The sequence below is a fragment of the Amphiura filiformis genome, chromosome 4 (assembly GCF_039555335.1).
Source record: "Amphiura filiformis chromosome 4, Afil_fr2py, whole genome shotgun sequence".
Classification (NCBI taxonomy): domain Eukaryota; kingdom Metazoa; phylum Echinodermata; class Ophiuroidea; order Amphilepidida; family Amphiuridae; genus Amphiura; species Amphiura filiformis.
This window is the reverse complement of record NC_092631.1, coordinates 16,288,190-16,310,889: the sequence shown is the minus strand read 5'-3', so window position 1 is coordinate 16,310,889 and position 22,700 is coordinate 16,288,190.

Here is a 22,700-nt window from a genome sequence, read left to right as displayed (position 1 = left end):
GCCCTCGAAGCTGAAAGTTACAATATGATAGGGCGAATGTTTACTAAAAACCGAAGCCGTGCGTATGAATTTTGGTACTATTACAACAAAAATGTCATATAATGAGAGAAAATGTACCATTTTGAAGCATCAAACTCTAAAAAGTACTTTGTTGGTTATATGACTTGATCAATTTCAGCGATTTTAATGCAGTCTTTTTGAATGCCGTGAAAACAAATAGTTCCTCGTCGTATTTCAATGTTTCGCCCAGGCCTATTAGTGGTCTTTAACCTATAGGTTAAATACCACTAATTATGTATTACACGGGTTTCAATGGGAAAATGCCTAATTTCGGGTGGAATTTTCTCATATTCAGAACTCTCACAGTTCAATGCCACTAATATCAGGTGAAACTATATGATTTAGATGCCAAATGATCAAAAATTCAACATAGGTTGACCTGAGACTTTTCTTGTTTTAACGCACTGAACCGTAAACACCTTAAAATGACAGTGCGCCCTCGAAGCTGAAAGTTACAATATGATAGGGCGAATGTTTACTAAAAACCGAAGCCGTGCGTATGAATTTGGGTACTATTACAACAAAAATTTCATATAATGAGAGAAAATGTACTATTTTGAAGCATCAAACTCTAAAAAGTACTTTGTTGGCTATATAACTTGATCAATTTCAGCGATTTTAATGCAGTCTTTTTGAATGCCATGAAATGCCTCGTCGTATTTCAATGTATCGCCCAGGCCTATTAGTGGTCTTTAACCTTAAGGTGACTAGATACCAATAACTATGAAGTACATGTATGAAGCATGCCGAACATGACATGTTAAACTGAAAGAGCAGTGTCAAAATTTATGTTTTGTAACATAACATAACATTTCATGAATATAATATTATTATCTATAAACCTAGTGACATTGATGATGGTAAAAGTTGAGAGGCTATAATGGCCATAAACCATTTGTCCAACAAAAATGTACAAATGAAGACATGAGCGCAAGAAGACCGTAAGTCCACTTGGCCCCTCAACATGTATACACTAAAGTTGCGTATAGTTTCGTATAGTTTGGTAATGTTTTATACATGTTCAGGGGCCAAAACAAATCTTTCACAATCTTTCATGATGTTTTCACCCTGGAACATGTATTTTATTAAACCCTAAGAAACTATACGTAACTTTAGTGTATACATGTTGAGGGGCCAAGTGGACTTACAGTCTTCTTGCGCTCAGGTCTTCAAATGTCTAAATATTAAGAAGGGCCTTCATGGGTCTTTTTTAGATTAAATGTCTTAAAAATAAAACAAAAAGTGTGACTCTGTGTGATGTCAAATGAACGAGAAAAATGTAAAGAATGTTATTAAAAAGACAGCTACATGTACTCCTAATAGTTTTAATATAGGGTATTTTTCAAATTAAACATTTCGAAAAGTAAAAAAGGTGTGGGACCGGTGGTGTCAAATTAAAGCGGAAAGGTAAAGAATACCATAAAATGAAAACACAAAAACCAAGGATTGTTATTATTATAGAATTCCTAAAACCAGGGCCGGATTTACCATTCGGCCAGATGGGCCCGGGCCCAGGGCCCCAAAAATGGGGGCCCCCAATGTGGCCATGTGCATGTATTTTTTAGCCCCAAAACACGATGTTTGGGACAAAATTATGCTAAAATTGCAAAATTTTGCGCGCTAGCAAAGTTCACCTTCATTTGGGGGTAAAATTATCTATAATTTAATTGTTTTTAACGCGCTTCGCGTACAAATGTCCTAGTCAATTTGATCTTTATAGTAGGTCCCCTATCTGTTAATCAAATCTTGGCCACTTGAGTGCACATGACTTCCTCACGGTGCGTTTGGGGTCTCGAAATTTTGGCCTGGCCCAAGGCCCTAAAAAGGTTAAATCTGGCCCTGCCTAAAAGTCTTTAAAAACCAGATTAAGCACCTAGGTGTAGCAACCACTCTTGTTGAAGTATGACTATTGCAAATAAAACAGGTTCATTTTTTTCCGCATCTGCTTCCCAATCAAATTGCTCGTACGCATCCATCAATGATTTCCGTGTGTGGCGTATCGTGTGATTACGCTGTACAATTTTTTCCGCCTGCTCGCATCCTTTGCGCCGGAACATTTCACTCGCGCGCAAATACCATATTTGCATATATTGTGATTTTGCGCTGCTATATAGTTTTGATGATGAAGATGACGATAGCATATCTGTTGATCATTTTTGATGATGATGGTGATAAAAATGTTAATGACGACGATTGAAATTAATAAAGGATGCTGATGTGATGATGATGATGATGATGATGATGATGATGATGATGATGATGATGATGATGTGATAATTGGTGATGATGATGATGATAATGGTGATGATGATGATGATGATGACCATGATGACAATAGTAAGTATAAAATGATGAGTAAGACGATGCTACATTTGACGATGATCTACAATGTTGAATTTATTAACCTTTTCTATTGTTATATTTGCAGGTTTGATATACGATGTGACATTGAGTTTTACGTTATCATTTGACATCTTAGCTGCTTTATTTGTACTTCCTGTTGTTTCACTTGGACTAGAGGAAGTCTATAAAAAACAGCAGAATAACTAGACTTACATAAAAACAATTGATGGAAGGTCCGTGTGTATAAAATTTCGCCGATTAACTCGTCGGCGTGCCCGGAACTCAAGACGAAGCAACTATGATGAGAAATAAATATAACTGTTGCAAATATGCAATAACACAATGTCATGAACGTGTGTCCGCCAGATAAAAAGCCATGTCACCCGTTCATCAGCTTCATCGACCCAACTCTTGCATTTCACGCAATCGGTTTAAAACACTTGACATTAATACCCAAATAAATTGTTGTCATTGACTCTTAATATCATTATGACCTTCTAAATACAGTCGATATATGTGATGCGATCAAGCAAAATCAGTCGGAACTCGGAAATATTGATTTTGAGATATAGCCACACAAAGGCAATATTTCCTTTTGTTTCCTATTGTTTTGACAACTCTTTAATTGCTCATATCTTTGGAACTGGTGGTTTAATTTCAATGGGAATTTCTGCAAAATCCAGCTTTGTAAATACTTTTTACTATCATGTAAGGAACTGAAAATTTATTATTGCCGAGTTCCGACTGATTTTGCTTGATCGCATCACATATACATTCGGTCGTTTCAAGTCATGAGTTTGGTTTTGGTTTTGGTTACTTGCATTCCTAATATCTTGCCTAATCTCTTGATGTTATTACCGATACCTCTATCTACCTATAATACGTTCGGTATTTACCGTGGCATGAAATTAGGCCACCAACGACAAACTTCGTTAAAAGCGTCTCGAAAGTAAGACTAATTCAGTCGATTTGATAGACAGCATCAACTACCAGCCCGCGGCGACATACATCCGAAAATAATTATGCTTAACACAATCGGCTATTATATACTTATGGTTATATGCCCTTGTGTCCTCCCAGCACCAAAGTGTTATAATTGCAGACCAGCTCTGCTCCACTTTTCAATCCCCTGATTTTTGGTTTTTGAACAATATAGAAACTAAAACGCAGAACCTGAAACGGGGGAATGTATGTCTGTCAGATAAAAAGTCATGTTCAGTCACCAGTTCATCGGCTCAACTCCTGCATTTCACACCACCGGCTTAAAATAATTGACAACAATATCCAAACAAATTGTTGTCCTTGAGTGCGTTGATGAATGCCTCTTTTAAGATTAAAATTTAATATTAATTTTAATATTAAAATATCATTATAACCTTAGATATACATTCGATCGTTTCATGTTATGAGTTTTCCCAGATAGCAAGACAACGTTGGCAATGGTCGGCATTGTCGCAGTCAGTAAGCCGACGTTAGACCAACGTTGACATGCCAACCTTAAATCATGGTTGGTATGGGAACGTCAGGCCAACGTTGGGTCTACGTTGTTATGCCAATCTTATATTATGGTCGGTATGCCATCGTCAAGCCAACATACGAGCGTAGCCTGCCAACCTTAAAATGACGCTCGGCATGGCAACGTTGGGCCAACGTTGTTGTGCCAACCTTAAATGGTGGTCGGTATGCCAACGTAGCCAGCCAACATAGCCAGTCAACCTTAAAATGACGGTCGGTACGCCGACGTTAGGCCAACGTTGTTAGTGCCAACCTTAAAGTGATAGTTGGTATGCCACGTTGCACCAACGTAGCCAGCCAGTCGTCAAATGACGGTTGTTACGCGGAATTTGGACCAATGTCGTCGCACAAACCTATGACGGTTGGAATGCCAACATTGGACCAACGTTGGAAATGGTCAAGTTTATACTTTCTTTTCACTAGGCGTATTAAAGAGTGACATTTTATAAAGGCTAAAAAAGCCCCACTAGATAAACTTATCATAATAATAATAATAATAATAATAACAATAATAATAATAATAATAATAATAATAATAACAATAAAATAATAATAATAATAATAATAATAATAATAATACTACTACTACTACTACTACTACTACTACTACTACTACTACTACTACTACTAATAATAATAATAATAATAATATTGATGATGATAATAATAATAATAATAATACTTGGTATAATATAACCCTACTAACTATATAATTATAATAATAACAATATTTGGAGTTAAATCATCGATGAGAATTATATTTTTATATTATTTCCTTTTTTAAACAACATTAAAAGTTATCAATATCCCTAAAAAGATGCATTTTGGCAGGTTTAGTCATCAAAATATAGCTTATATTAACTTAAAACACTTGTTCAACTATATAATCCCTGTTAGCTTAATTGGTAGAGCATCAGGCTTGTAAACAAAAGGTCCCTGGTTCGAATCCCGGAGGGTAAATTATGGTAAGTGACTTGTGTAACATTAAGGTAGTTAAATTGTCTTCTTTATAAATGATAAATTAGTTTAGAAAACCTTGATTTAAGACTTGAAGTATGCATAGTATACACAAGTAACAAATTTTTGTTTTTTGTTGTTGGTTTTTTTTCATGATTTTTGTCTCATGTTGGCTCAACGTCACAAATTACATATGTAATACGGTTGGGTCAATGTTGGATCGACGTTGGCCCAACGTAATGGGGGTTGGGCGCCTGGGCAAAATCACGTTGGCCCAACGTCGAAAAACATCATTGGCCCAACGTAGAAAGGTCATGTCGTGCGGGCCAACGTAGTGTTACTATTTGAGCAGAGAAGATTGTAAGGAAGAGGAGGGTTAACGGAATTATATACTTGAGATAATCCCGTAGGTAATCCGGTTGCACCTATTCCAGCGATATAGAATAAAAACTAGATAACTAAAGGACCAATCACAGGACGAGCTAGCTGGAGGAATGGCGACCATATGCTAATTAGGAGATTGTTGTTTATGTCCGTGACGTCATTTTTTGCCAAAATTTTTATGCCGAAAAATGACGAATATTTTCAGTTTTCTTTCCATCACTATCATATTGTGAAAAACCATATAGCTGTGGAGTTAGTTCAATATGTTAGGAAAATATTCAAACCGATGACCCCATGTTGACACTGGCTAAACAAGCTGTATTTTCACTCGTAAGGGTGACAGTCACTGTTGTAATTTCGTCATTTTATATTTCACAGACGAAATGAGAAGATTTGACCTTTTGAGGTCATTTAGTAGACCTGTTTACCAGTCGTTTTGATTTTCGTAACAACAGTTCGCCCTTTGAAAAGTGAACTTCGACGTACGTGGTGCGAAACTTTCTTGCCACCACTTGCCAAGTTTTCTTACGGTGCTTCCCGAATCTTTTTATCGTGTGGTTGATCAGTGCATGAGCGGTAATGACACACGGCACCAGGGCATTCGCTTAACTGCCTTGACCTATTCATAATCATTTATTCTGATATCCACTTGTAGTAGCCTTTGATATGATGTGTGAGACCGCTCACGGTCGACCGATTTGCACTCAAGAATTGGAAATATTTCGAATGTTTCGAATTTGTTAAAAAATATGAAACGCGTGTATTAAGGACCTACTGCTTGGATGTGATACCACATGTGGATAATACAAGAAAAAAACATTCCCCACAAATCCGTCATTTTTGTTGTAATTTTCTAAAAAAGAAATTTTAGGATTTTTTAGAGAAGTGATTGTTGATCATTTCTATTTTATTTTTTTTATGTATTTTCCTCTAATTTCCTGTAAACCTAATAAAGATGTTCTGATAATTGAAAACATTCTCTATCACAAATGATAGAGGCTGAAAGTGACAGCAAGTGACGAAAATTATAATTTACCATGGAAATTCAGTCATATTTTATCGGAAATCTGCATGGAACAGTTAACTTTTTCACTTTGGATGTAAATCCACTTATTTTTCAAAACTCACTTTGGTTGGCAATTATGATTGTGAATTTCTAAATCATTATCCAAATAGATACAATGTTTTAGGACAGACTTGTTGCAGTCTAAAAAGTTTTTTTTTATTGTTATTATCAGTATTATAACATGGTAGACTTGGAACAAATCTTTACTTAGCATACGGGCGGATCACACCAAATCAAATAAATTTTATTCTCAGAAAAAAACAGGCATTCTAAAAGTCTAAAAGTAATCATTTAAATGAGCAGAAATTTACATAATTTTGGCTAAATTTGGATTGGTCATGATTAGTAATATTAAATCCTAAAAGTGTACCACAGATGGCAGATATCAAGAGATTTTTAATGATATTTAGCAGCATTTTCTATAGAGAAGCATTTCTATAGAGAAAGTTCTATAGCAGCATTTTCTATAGAGAAAGACTGGCATCCTTTTCAATGATGTGCGCCCCCTTATGTTTGCTCATGCATAATGGTCGAATTCAGCACCGTGGAAGAGCTGGCGTTTGAACTTGAAAATCGGTGTACTATGATTGTAGGGGGGGGTGCATAGGCCTGCATGTTCAGTAATTAAGCTTATAGATTTCATGCACGTGAAAATGAAGGCTGTTGATAATGCACTTGTCAATTGAAACCCTGACCCACTCCAGCCCCTGCCTGTCGAGTACCCGGTAAAATAGCCGGGCAGTTTATAAGAGACGGGCATTGAAAAAAAAGACTTGGCCGGAAGTTTTAACATTTTTGAAATTTAGCTCTGGTATATGTCCCCTGGCCATGTACCCTGGTCATTGGGGGTGGGGGGGGGATGGGCTGGAAATTGACAGCTGCATATAGCCATAACATGAGTGAATATCATGGGAAAAATCTAAAATTGAAAATTTACGTAACATGGGGGTATTGCCTCAACTGGGGGGGGGCAAGAAAAATATTGGGGGTCTTGCCTTGCCCCCCCCCCCCCATCCCCCAGCGTCGCCACTGTTTCCGACTTGACGACCCTTTTCACGTGCATAGTATTACAAACGACGACAGTATTGTACAACTCGGTTGAGTGGACACCCTATGACTCAGACTTCAGGCTCAGACTACCATGACCTCCACTTTGCATAGTAACATAATATGTAAAGACTACCATTACCTTCAAACAGGCACCATAGTCAAATGCCTTACTACGATTAAGCTACCTCCAGAAAAATTTACTGACATTGTTCCGAACAGGCCATGGCCGAAAAAGACAATGCCAAGTCGTGGATAGTGCTGGCTGGAGTAACATTCACTGTGTTTTTCATCTTTGGATCTATTAAAAGTCTTGGTGTTTTATTGCCAGCTTTGACTGAGCAGCTGGCAAGTGATACGTGGATTATTGGCGCATGCATATCATTGATGGTAGGATGGGGATACACAATTGGTAAGCAAAGAAGATTTATTATGGACTGATATTATTAAAAATCTGACCTTTAATAGTTAGTTATAGAATGGCACATCGACAATGGTCTCCATTCACCGTGTACCAAACAGTCCAATACAGGTACTTTCATACTTCACTGCACTGCTGAGATTGTAAAAAAAGGTCAAGCCCAAGCCAATAAGTTTTTAACTTATGATCTACTCGACCAATTTCTGTTGTACAGTTATCAAAATCATCGAAACAAGTTACTTTCGCCAAAAATGACCAATATATGGAACTTGCAGACGCTGATGTGATATGCTTACATCAGATTATTGTGGGAAAGTGTGAATAATACTGAATACGGTATCATTGGTAGCTGTGAACCCGGGGTCTGAAAGACATATTTACGAGTATATTGTTAATATGAATTCCATACTTGTATACAAAAAGATCCAGGATTGGTATATTAGGTAATCCATGGTTGCTGAGAATGATTTAATAGTATCGTGTATTCTCCAGATTTGAAGATAAAAACTCCTTTAAAAACGACTGAGTCAGCCAACGATAACCTACGGACCGTGGGCCACATATGGCACGCCGGCGAATTGTGTGCGGCCTACGAGTTTATTGGATTAAAATAAAACTATTAATAATAAACATGCTGTTAGTGAAAGTGCAGGGAAAAAGCGTCACTGTACGATTTTACTTTGCGACTTAATCGCCATTACATGAAAACTAAATTTGCTGTGGATATTCTTGATGTTTAGAGGTTTTTTACAGTATGTACAGTGTGAAACGAGTGAGGAAGAACCTCCACCATTGAGATCTGAAGTTGAGCTTGCCATGGAACAAATGAAAAATGCTAAGTCACCTGGCATTGATAATGTAGCTTCTGAGTTGTGGAAGGCAACTGGGAAAGAAGGATAGACCTAATGTGGCGTCTATGTGGTATCATCTGGAAAAAGAAGAAATGGCCGAGAGACTGGTGCAGGGCAGTATTTATTCCACTGCCAAAGAAGGAAATTTGAAAGAGTGTGCCAATCACCGGACCATCAGCCTGATTTGTCATGCAAGTAAAGTGCTTCTGAAGATCATCATCAAGAGAATGAAGAACAAAATGGAGCAAGAAATAGCTGATGAGCAGGCAGGATTTCGTGAAGGAAGGGTACTAGGGACCAAATTGTCAATATCAGGAATGTGATTGAGAAATGCAGAGAGCATAGACTTCCTCTTTACATGTGCTTCATAGATTACAGTAAAGCTTTTGACTGTGTTAGCCACCCTCAGATGTGGGAAACTATGAAAAGATGGGTTTCCCAAGTCATCTTGTGGATCTGATCAGCTGCTTATATGAAGACCAAGAATCGGCAGTCAGAACAAGTAGTGGAGACACAGATTGGTTCAAGATTGGAAGAGGCTTACGACAGGGCTGTGTGCTATCACCAAACCTATTTAACATCTACTCTGAAGACATAATGAGAACAGCTTTGGAGGGGTTTGAAGGTGGAGTGAAGTTTGGCGGTACCAGAATTACTAACCTGAGGTACGCCGATGATACCACTCTTATTTGTAGCAGCAGAGTAGAGCTGATTGATCTTTTGAAGCGCATCAAAGAGGCCAGCGAAGAAAAACACCTTCTTCTGAACACAAAGAAGACAAAAATAATGGTTGTAGACAGAGAGCGGAAAAGTGATGAGTTTGTGATAGATGGACAGCAGATTGAGGAGGTGAAGCAATTTGAATATCTGGGTTCAATGATTAACAACAGTGGTGACAGCACAACTGAAATTAAGAGAAGACTGGCTATTGCAAGGACAACTGTGCAGGGCATGTCAAGCATATGGAAAAGCAGAGGCCTATCCATTGACCTCAAGGTACGCCTACTTCGTGCAACTGTGTTTTCAATTGCCACTTATGGATGCGAGTCTTGGGCTATGACCAAGAATGATAGGAAAAGAGTAGATGCTTTTGAGATGTGGTGTTACAGGAGGCTTCTACGAGTGACATGGAAAGACAGGAGAACAAATTCCTGGATCCTCGACAAGATTGGTACAAGTCTAACCATCATGAACCAGATTTTCCAGTGGAACAACAAAACTGTGATTTTCTGCTCTTTGCTTGGTTCAACTTTTACGGGTCACGCGGACCCGAACCGTAGGAAATTGACGGGTCCGCGCCTACTTTCACGGGTATTTGACGCAAGGACGCGCCTTATTTCGAGCGCTGCCTCGCACACCTTAAGTAAATCTTATACACCAACACCACATCATCATAACCAAATTTGCTAAGTCATTTTTCACTTTTTTGTCGAAGTAATTTTCCACTTTTTTGCCTTTTTCTCAAAACTGCAATGACTTAGTTCAATACGTTATGAGGCACAGTGTCGACACCCTGTATTATAAATATCAACTTAATACTCCGTTGGTGAGCGACGGGCGATTGGTATTTCACCGAACGCAAGAAAAGGAGTCCTATCTGATTGGCTAGAAATCGATCGCTAGATCGCTCAGTGGTAAAGTACAAACTCGAAATGGAGATTTGTATTCAATTCGATTGAAATCAATATTCTATTATTGACGCAGATAAAGAAAGTGGCATAGTGTGTCAATATATACATTGTATTATAGACTTCTGATTTAATATTCTATACAGCACCTACACGTGTTCCTTTATATAATTGTAATTCTCAAAAAAAATATATCACAATTTTGATGAACGATTTCAAAATCGTTATGGATAAAATGCAGTAAAATATATCCGCAGCAAACAGCAATCCCCGCTAATTAGTGTATTGCATTTTCAGTTAGTGTATTAGAAACAAAACCTGGGTTTTACCTGACAACAAATCGAATTTTCTTGGAATGGCAATATCATATGGGGTACTGATCAGGCGCAAATCGTAAAAACGTAGAATAGAAACTCTGTGGCAGGCTCTGTGGTATCTCATATCGTGTAAATGGTATGCTTAGCCTGAGTCGCTCGGCCTATCTCGAACAAAATCGCCATGCGTAGCTGTTGAAAAACGAGAGGATTCGCCGTACTATCACGGCAATTTTTGACACGAAGATATAGGGATGATGACGCACGGTGTCGTCAACCTGTGTTATAAATATTTTTCCATACTCCGTTGGTTAGCGACGGGCGATTGGTATTTCACCGAACGCAAGAAAAAGGAGTCCTATCTGATTGGCTAGAAATCGATCGCTAGATCGCTCAGTGCTGAAGTACAAACTCAAAATGTACGGATGTATTCAATTCTATTTAATCAATATTTTATTATTGACGCAGATAAAGAAAGTTGTACACTGTCTCCCTATAGGGCATTGTATTATAGACTTGTGATTTAATATTCTATACAGCACGTGGTCTGAGCTGAATGGACCTTTATAATAATCATGATTCTCAAACAGATGAATATCAATATATCACAATTTTGATGTTCGATTTACAATCTTTATGGTGAAAATGCAGTAAAATATATCCACAGCAAACAGCAATCGCCGCTTATTAGTGTATTGGATTTCCAGTTAGTGTATTGGAAACGAAACCTGGGTTTTAGCTGACAACAAATCGAATTTTCTTGTAATGGTAACACCATATGGGGTACTGAGCATGCGCAAATCGTAAAGATTGTAGAATAGAAACTCTGTGGTATATCTCATATCGTGTAAATGGTATGCTTAGCCTGAGCGCCTTTGTTACAAACCTCTCTGTGTGTTGAAGAGATTGGGGGAAAATATCCACCTTTGAGTGGATCATCGAGTTATACAGTCATGGACAAAAGTTTGGAATATTTTTATTTTTTTGCATAACCCTCTTTTTAAATGCAGATTTCTTACCATCAATGACTCTTCAGCATGCAAAATGGATCTGGCAAGGTCTGGAAAGGTCTTAGGTACCATTCCATATCACACAATACCTAATGTAGGACAATGGCTTCTTATGCCTGACCAATGAACCATCGGTCATCCCTTTCGCAGTTATTTTAGCGATATGATTCATAAGGTTACATTGGCTTTTGCATTACGGTGTGAAGAAACCAGCATTACTTTGTTGCATCTGTCTGTTGTATACGATATTTCTAATTATAAATTACGAGTTGAGCACAGATTTATACGCCCGCGTCATTGACTTACGTAATCGCGTCTACAAACAAAAGGATATTGGTGCCGCTTTAGGAATTACATAAGGTGCAGTCTCTAAAATTTTGACAAAACGTCGAGAGACCGGAACTACTTCACCTAGACCAAGGTCAGGTCGGCCCCGAAATACAACCGCCAGGGAAGACCAATCTCTCCTGAGACTTTGTCGCAATGGCTGCACGAAGTCTGCATCTCGGCTACGAACAGAATAGCTGAGGTCCATAAACGCACCTGTTACCAGGAAACTTGTGACCAATAAATTGATTAGTGCAGGTTTTCGCGCAAGACGGCCAATAAGAAAGCCGATACTTCTGCAAGGACATCGACATGCGCGCTTGCTTGGGTCACAGAGACATAGGGATTTGACAGAAGGCCACTGGCGTAATGTGATCTTCAGTGAAGAGGCATGGTTCCTCCTCTACAGACAAGATGACCGATTCAAGGTCCGAAGACAGGTTGGTGAAGCCCTGCTTGAGGATTGTATCCTTCCTAGAGTTCAAGGAGATGGTGGCGGAATCAAGTATGGGGAGCATTTCACAGTAGGTCGAAATCACACCTCTACATGCCAGAAGGACACATGAACCAGGACCAATACCTGTATGTTCTTGATACAGTTATGCTTCCGTTTGCAAGAAGAGATATATTCAATTAGATGTTGCGCCTGTAGGCTGCACTCTGTCAGGGCTCTGTCAAAATCACTAATTTACACCTTTCTCAGCAGTATTACAGCAATAAATGATCTACTATCCATAGTAACTAACTGCATGGAACATCATGGACTAGTAGTCTGCTCTATATTCTGCTGATTTGGACCAATATTTGGAACTTTTTTTTGTCATCTTGGAGGCAATTTTCATCTTCAATATCTACACTCCCTCATTTCAAATATATAGTTTTGGTTTCTCTATTGTTCAGAAACCAAAAATCAAGGGATTAAAATGTGGAGATGAACTGGTATGCAACCATAACACTATTGTGCTGGGAGGACACAAGAGGGATATATAATCAAAAGTATAATGGCCTATAACCATACGTATATAATAGCCTATTGTGCTAACATTTTCATTGTCGATATCTATCAACGCCGGCGACTTTTGATGCTCTCTGCCGTAGGTGGCACACTTCCATGACACCATAAAATTGCACCCGAGTTCCGAGATTCGTTTAATAAGTTATGCATAGACATCGTTGAGACATAAAGGATGGATATGTACGAGGTCTAGACCTACATGTAGAAATCATGTGCATATATTGAGGAGGGGGGGGGGGTGTTTTGTTTATTTGTCTGAAATATAAACGATGCATGATGATGTAGGTGATTTGATTATGAATTAGATTATTCCCCGGAAAGCACAACCCATACCTCTTACCTATGTTCCCTCCGCCACCTATATATATCCTCCTCCCTCCCCCCTCCCCACACTCGATATCGACTCTTCCCTATTATTCCACTCCACTCTTGAGCCCCCCTCTCCCCCTCCTTCCCTTCCCACTTCCAATGCTCTCTCCCCTCTGTTTCTCTTTCTCCCTTACCCTTACCCCCTCCCCCCTCACACACACAAACATATCCTCTTTCCCTGGCGATCTCTTCTATCTATCTCTCTATTCTCCAATAAATAAATTGAATAAAAGTTAGTTTAAACCAGCTTTCTATGATATTGATCTTCCGTCATGCGACATGCACATAAATAGAGTTGTGTATAATAGTGTTTATATCACTGAAGTCATAATCTGTCAAGTACCTATTGTAATGTCTGTGGAAATATTTTGATGGTCTATATATTTTCACAGTGAAATCAGCTTAGGCTAATTCGTAGTCTCAATTTTAGAGTTGAAATGATGACCCAGCCATAGGTTAGCTATTATCAACGATGGTTGTTTTGAAATGAGTAGGCAGCAGCTCATGGGTGATGAGACTATACAAAACCGTTAGAAAATATGAACTGATCTTAACCCCTGTTGGAAGTGAACTTTTGGCCTCTGTTGCCGTCCACATGTACAGTCAACATGGTCAATGCACGCTACGTTATGAATTATGTACAGTGCGTGGGAGTTGAAATTCAAATGACACAGAGAGCCAAGCGCTATCATATTATATCGTTAATATTTTTTGGAAGTTATGGATAATATTATATCTTTTTAGCTGCATGTTATTGTTTAAAGTTTTGGATCAGCACCAGTATACGATACGGAGTCGTTGTTGTTGAATATAGGCCATCATCACCTACCACTACATCACTTTCTGATCCACTTTTTATACATTTTGTTTGTATTGCAATGATTGCTACTCGTATTTATTGAAGAGTGAAAGAACAGGATCTAGCTTTAATAGGCCTATGCAGGTAAGTATTTTCTAAATATTTTTCTTCCAATTTGAATTTGTAACGTGTTTTACCCTAACTGCATCAAATTTACTCATGTTTAATCAGTTAGGGCCTAATGTATTGCTATATTAGATCTTTTTAAAATCTCGAAACAGGTAGGCACAGATGTTTACTGGTGTTTGTGAAAGAAAACGGTCAACAGAATCATGTTTAACCACGGGGTCATACATTTACTACATGATGTACTTTACTTTATCATGGTCGGTGTATGACTACGTCATGGTTTTATGTGTTTAATACAACTACTGCGATGCCTTCTCAACTTCCGTTGCCGTATTTTACATATGAGGCCCTATCCGAAGGAAAATACATGGACCATCATGTTGCCAGTATACCATCAGATCAGCAGGACCGTTGGCAAAAGGTGTAAGTCAAACCAACGTACTTTTTATGTTGGTATACCATCGGCAGTAGCGTAGGCAAAGAGTTGGCCCTAAAACAATCCAACGTACTTTTCTCGTCGGCATAAGGCATGTCCGTAGCCGGCAAAACATTGGCCCTAAGTCGGAACGACGTCCTTTTCAAGTCGACATGAAATCGGCAGAAGATATTCCGTCGCTAAATATCTATGTGAAACAAATGGCCCCACGTCGGGACAACTCTTTTTAAACATCGGCATGAAATCGGCATGACAGCTAGTAGGCAAAACGACGGCCCAGCGTTGGAACAACGTCTTTTACGTGTCGACGGCAGGATGCACCCCCGATGAGCACCCGACACGAATCCCGACGTCCGGTCGACTTTGCTAGCTCCTTATATCCGACGTCGGACCGACGTCCGTGTGTTATCTGGGTGCTAACTACTTCCGCAGACTCCTAAATGTGCCGTCTGTTAACCTCGACCTTATTCCTTTAGATGGCCTTCTACAGGCACCTGAGGTGAACACAGACCCGATAACTCTAGAAGAGCTCGGCAAATCAGCTCTAAAGACACCTGCAGGCAAGTCAGCTGGTCCGGATGAGCTACCATCGGACACTGTTGGTATTCTTCAACTTACAGCACGCATTCTCCCTATCATGAATGACATACTCGCTGGCAAGGAACAAGTAATGTCAAATTTGAAATCCTTGTGGTCGACTTATCCAAAAAAGTGTCTTTGTACACGATTTAAGGTCCTCTTGTTCAAAACTAAATTTTTCAAGATGGTGCCGGCCACCATCTTGGATTTCTGGGTGAAAATGATGCCGTAATGTCAAACTAATGTCAGAATCGGAATCCTTGTACTCGACATATCCGAAAAAATGTCTTTGTGCATGATTATAGGTGCTCTGGTTCAAAACTTAAATTTTCAAAATGGTGGTGGCGGCCATTTTGGATTTTGGCCTCTAGCGAAAAATGCCGGGATTTTCGCGAGGGACATGGTGGCTATTTTTTTTCTAAATGGTCCATAGAAGTCGAATCAATCGTCAAACCTTACTAGCCAGAGAGTGGTCACCAAAGTGAAATTTTTCCCCTAACTATTATAATGATTTGTTACAAACAAAACGGATCATAACAATAATTAGACTTCCCTTCGTATGTTCATTATCCTTGAACTTTTAATGCTAATTTATTGCACATTCTAGGGAAGCCTTTTTTAAATAGCCAAGTGAGAGGGTTTTCAATGAAAAAGTCTTTTGTCAAAATTGAAGCATCCTATATATAAAAGAATATATGAATATTTACTGCACATCTTATATAACGTTCGTGATACCCAATTGTGGCATATTTGATGTCGTTTAAGAAGCAGAGAATTTTATTTCAATTTTATATACGCCAAAATATTTTTTTAATTGAGCAAGAATAAGGATAGAAAAAATCGTTGAAAATTAGACCCCGCCAAAGATTACTGTTTCGTTTTTATGGTAATCTAATCTTTTATTTCCTGAAAAAAAATTTGAGCTCTAATGTGGACTTTTTATATAAATGATAAAAACATCGAACGTGTGTACAAGAAAAATGGTAGGTTCCACTATATGATACTGACACATATGTATATACGATGTAGGAGCGCACGTGTGCGGCGAGTCAAAATCGATATAATGTATTGTCCATGTAGAGGCCCATTTATTGTCGGATTTTTGTATGTAGAACACACATTAATGTTTTTAGGCAAATATAAGACCAAAATATGGTACATTTTCTGCCTTTACTTGTCACGTGGTAGGCCTATATTGAAGTTGCGATTATATGTTCAAATTAGTTTCAAATGGATACCATCAAGACAAGTGGCCGAGCGGTCTAAGGCGCTAGGCTGATAGAGTATCCAAAGCGGTGCGCCGTGAGTTCAAACCCCGCCTCTGCCAAACTTAATTTAACTTTTTTTAAATTTCATATTGGGGAAATGTGACTGGGAGAATTTATGTATGGCATGGAGGGGTGTGTCAATTATCCTAGAGATATGAGTGCATTGATTTTATAATTACCAAGCCCGCTTGAGGGCGTACCGGCCGTTTTGCGGCAATTTTAAACGGGATTTTTTTCCACATTTTCACTTCGATTAACTGACTTTGACGCTACGCCACTGAAAGAATTTTTAAATGCGTTTGGCTAATTTTGAATTATTTATATTTAACTTTATATTTAACTTTCATTTGAATTGATCTTTAGCAATACAAATTATTTAGTATTTTGCCATATTCGGGTTCCAAATAATCCGCGAATTTTGCCGGGGGGCCGGCCAAGATTGACTGAATTTTGACGTCGTCATTGGTTTAACACGTAAATGTCTCAAATAATTCCAAAAGTGTATGTATTTTATCACGCACTATTTGATCAGTCTAAATCCGTTGCGGTTCGACAGTGAACCTCATTGTAAGTACCGTTTTTTGATTTTTTTGGTACGAATAACGCACGATATGTTGTAACGGTAAGTATCGTAGCCAATTCCCACTCCCGGCAATGATATTTGTTTTCTTCACATTCATTTTGAACCTAAAGTTATTTATTTTCATGTGAAAATGTATACATTGCACTGGGAAATATATTTTGTGTATTTTTTTCTGTAACGGGGCTAATAGAGCTAAAAACGCACCTCGGTTAGGGTCGTCCAGTGTCCAGGCAGTGTTGCTGTCATATTGTTTGTTTTGTTTACGCTATTGGCTGTTGCCGCATTAAGGGTATACGAGGTATTGTTGGTCGAAGCAGCCAAAAATATCGATTTTCATTATCTGAATCAATAACACTTTTGTGTTTGCAAAAGTTCATTCTACAAATCATATACTTTGAAAACTTGCTTAATTTATTGTTGTTAATGAGTTATGTACGTTGTACAAAAATGTTGTTGTTTCAGCCCTTTTTACAACATTACTCAAGAACCACAGGACCTACAATAGTATATCTGTGATATTTGAATTCTTCTACACGCTCGCTATGAATTGAGCAATGCAATGTTTGCTAAAGCTCACTACCATTAGCAAGATGCTGCGAACTACTTTTTTTGGCTGCTTCGACCAACAATACATCGTATACCCTTAAATGACTGTCGGTCACCATCGTTTGAATATTGCCAGATGGGTATTGCCCCATCCCCTACACCCCATGCAACCCCGGCAAGTATGCCAGCTGTGTCAGTCGCAATGATGGTTTATCTAATCTAAATATATCATGCCAGTATTTTTTTCTACTTTTCAGGCCTCTTAACCAACACCTTATTAGTGAGATTTGGTCCTCGAGTTGTAGCGGTTGGATGTAGTATTATCTCAAATGTCGGCTTGATAGTTTGCGCATGTGCAGATAATGTATACACATTCCTGATTGGAATACTGCTAGCAGGTAATGATTTTTATTTTGCATGACTGTTGTGTAAGAAGGTGGTATTAGTCATGCATTACAGTCTAGCGCTCGTAAAAGTATGTTACTATACCTCATAAATATTTATTAGGTAATCCATACATCTTATTGGTTAATAACGCCAGCGTCCGAGTACGGTATTTTGACTACTTCTCCGCGCCTGTGCAATTACTCGCACGCGGGGAAGTAGTAACAACTTCCGCACCCTACTACACTGTTAAAATAAAATTAAACAAGTTGTTTAAAATTTTAAACAACCACAAGTTACCAGGTGAATCGCTCAATAGTTGTTTAAAATTAAACAACTCAAAATTGTTTAATTATTAAACAGTTTGTTGTTTAAAATGTTGACCAAGATTTAAACAACTGTTGTTTAGTGGTATAATTAAACAACTTAGTTGTGTTTAGATTAAACAACAGTGTTTAAATTGTAAACGGTTGTTTAAAGAAGGTTGTTTAAAAATATGTTTTTATTCACTGAATGTTGTTTACGTTTTATCAAACATTTTACTTGTATGTGTACACGTTTTACATTGAAATCGTTCGCTATTCTATGTATACATGCTGCTGCTAAAACTGAATGTGATTTTGTGATCTGTGTGGTAAAAAAACTGAGCATAATATTGCTGATGTTAACTATAAGCTTACCTGTACAAGCATACTGTATCTTACAACACAGTAAGCTTACAGGCATAGTATCAATTTCTTTAACCACATGTGGATCACAAAATTGCTTCCAGTTTGTGCACAGCAAACATTTACATAAATAGAGAGCGATACAGGCCTAAAACTTGTACACTTGCTGTATAAAGTTCAATAAAATTACTTCGCTTCTCTCCACACATGCATGCTTGTCAAAACGGCCATCTTGGATTATGCAAATAATATTAAACAACTCGATGTTTAAAATGCCGATTTGGCGGTAAATTAGCATTTTTTTAAACAACTCTGTTTAAATTGATTATTTTGCCTTTTCATTTGTTGTTGTTTAAAACAATCAAGCTCCAATTTTTTGATTTTGAACAACTCTGTTTACTTTTCTGAACAACATTCTTTTAAACAGCAAAATTTTAAACAGTGTTCTAACGGTGTACCACACGGTGTATCGACCCCACGCGTCACCGTTCCTTTTGACGTAGCATTATGCTACACAACGGCGATTCTGCAGATGCGTTTTTTTGTGAAAATGGCGTCTGCTGCAGGTATTTTGCCGAGATTATCGATGGATAATAACTTGCAAATTTAACGTTTTATGAAACAAAATGTTATTTATGGAATGTTAAAAAGAAAATTCGAATAATATAGGTCAAAATGTAGATTGATTGAACAGAAATCCTTCAATAAAATCAGGTGAGTAAAATAATAAGCTTATTTACCATGCCGGCCGGCACGTTGACTGGTGTGTGTTTTGACTTTTGTTTACAATTTTACCGTGATAGTGAAAATATTTATGAGGTATAGTAAAACAAATACAACATGTTTTATTTCAGGAAAGTAGTCAAAACTACTGGTCCCTCGGTGTTGGATGATTTGACCACTTCCCTCCGCTGACGCGTCGGGAAGTAGTCAAATCATCCAACACCTCGGGACCAGTAGTTTTGACTACTTCCCCTCAAAACATGTTGTATTTGTATACTACCACATAAGATAATACCTCAAAATCTATGCATCAACTTTTAAAATGGAAATAGGAAAAACGGTTTTGTCCTGCAAATTATGATTCCTCATTATCTTAATAGCCACAATTTGTAGACATGTTGACCCTTTGAATGAAAACAACGCCAATTTAAAAGTTGCACCGCAAACCATTAAAATATTGCATTGTTGCTAGAGTACCAGGTTGACACTGGTCAATGCGGTCATGAAGACAATTCAATGGTACACTTATTTGAGTTGCTTTATAGTGTCACTTTTGATAATGTATCGTTTTCGATTCAAGGAGTCACCATGGCAACAAATTGTGCCTGTTAACCTGACAAATAAGGTATCAAAATATGCAGACCTGGTTTGTTTTTGCTTCGGTTTTGTTAATTGTTCAAAATGAGATCCAGTATGGTAAATGACCCACAGATAGAGTCTTTTTTTCTAAGATCAAAAAAATATGTGACGTGTCATGTCAAAAGCAGACTTTTTTTTGAGCAGGATCGTAAATGGAGAAATAGCCAAAGATCTGCCCGGGGTGATATTTTTACAATTTGGGTTTGTTGCGAATTTGTGATGTTATTAATGTTAAAAATATTGTCAGATAGTTTCAGACCGGAATATAACTGGCATCTTGTAGGGCACGGTGGCTCAGTGGTTACGGCCTTGGACTCATAATCTGAGAGCTTGCTTGACGTGCGTGGGTTCGAGCCCCCATCCCGCCACCGTGTTGCGCCCTTGGGCAAGGCGCTTTGTCTCGCTTGCCTCACCCCACCCAGGTGCAATGGGAAGCTGTTAGGGGTAGTCACAGTCGTTGTACTGGTGAACCCTGCGCCATTTATAGGCAGCAAACGTGGTTCCGACATATTCTAATAACGGCGGAATAAATGTAAAGCGCTTTGAGGCTGTTTACGGCATAAAGCGCTATATAAATATCTACATTTATTTTTTATTTATCTTGTATTTTTTGAGACATTTTTCAAGGTAATTCCTACTCTCAACATTGTCAATAATATTTTAAAGGCCGATATCTCAATTTCCAATTTTATAATACCATAACTTACGAACTCATTATCTTCGCTTAGGAATGTTCGATTTCATTGGGGAAAATGGCGTTATGGAGCAAAATATCTCTATATTTAAGATATGTTAAAACCTCAAAATTTATAACCTGCCCAAAAGTGTCTGATTTTGACATGACACGTCACATATGTGCTAAGAAATTGGTCTCTTTACAGGTTTTCTACTGATGCAAGAAAACATCATGTTAGGAGTAGTGCCATATTACTTTGACAAACACTACCAAACAGCTGTCAGCATATACTGTTGTGCAACCGCCATTGGGATCACAATCATGCCACTGTTGACACAGACGTTCCTCTTAATTTACGGCTGGCGTGGTGCACTATTGCTAATCTGTGGAATTGGTTTACACACCATACCAGTTGGTGCCTTATTACATTCGGAAAGACCTCAAAAACAGAACCAAGTAGAAACTATACCGTCGATTAGCAAATCAATTGATGCTCCTGATTTGAAAATGAAAAACGAGAAAGACTCAACAAAGACGTCACGCAAGATTCTAAGTTTGCTGACAAATAAGCCCTTCTTAGCTCGTATTTTGGTGCCTGGATTTGTGTATGGGTATGTGTTCAACGGATGGCTAATCTACATCGTGTCCTTTGCTATTGCAAATGGATCATCTTTAAAAGAATCATCAATAGTGGCAAGCTGTGGTGGAATAGGTGTGCTTATAATTAGAATGAGTCTTCCATTCCTGAATAAGAAACTGACATATAAACATATCATGTACTCGTCATCATGTCTTGGAGCAGTGTCGCTAATTTTAACGACTATATTCACTAGTGTTGTGGGCATGAGCCTGACGTCCATTTTGTTTGGCATCGCAATAGGCGCTCTTGGGGCTGAAATCTATATCATTACTAAGGATGTCGCAGATGAAGATCAGTACTATAATGTGCTTGCCGTGTTTCATTTATTCACTGGGTTTGCTTCAATTACAAGTGGCATCATTACAGGTAAACAAAGAGTACAAATAAATTAAATTTTACAGGAGAAGTACTCGTTTTGGACCTGGAAGTATCCCTTGTGGCTGCTACGCTCCTCTGGATATTCTTTGGTTCCAAAGTTCCAAATGTTTAGATTTTTACAATACACAAAAGAACAACAGACGCGCAGTTATCAACCGCTAATATTTTTTTCATTTGAATCCTCTAGATGTCAAACGATGAAAAACTTCATGGGGCTGGCATATTGTGTAAACATTATTACCTATATATTTTGGAAATTTACAATTTTTAACAAAAACATATATATTTGGATTGACAATTGAGAAGAAAATAAAATAAAAAACAAAACAAAAACGAAAGCTTTTCAAAAGGGACGGACATTGTCAACCCAAATGTATATATTTTGTTAAAATATAATTTCTAAAATCTTTCACCGGAATCTGTCTGTCTGTGTTTGTCCGCAGCTTTTCTCGGAGACTAGGGGTCGCAATTTCCTCAAACTTGGTGGGTGGGTGCAGTTTGATATGAGAAAGAACCAGTTTATATTTTCAAGGTCAAAGGTCAACGACCGGGTCAAGTCCAATTGAATTCTAATTTTAAATTGCTCCTATGGAGCTCAAACTTGGTGGGTGTGTTGACGTTGGACTAATAAATAAAAGTTTCCACGGTGACCTTTTCGTCAGACCTACGATTAAGAGGTCATAGGTCAAAAAGGTAGAAATTTCAAATTGCCTCTATGGACCTCAAACATGGTGGGTGGGTGGATCTTGGACTAACAAACAAAAGTTTCCACAATGACCTTTTTGTCAGACCTACGGTTAAGAGGTCATAGGTAAAAAAAGGTAGACATTTCAAATTGTCACTATGGAGCTCAAACTTGGTGGGTGAGTGGACCTTGGACTAACAAACAAAAGTTTCCACGGTGACCTTTTGTCAGACCTACGGTTAAGAGGTCATAGGTCAAGA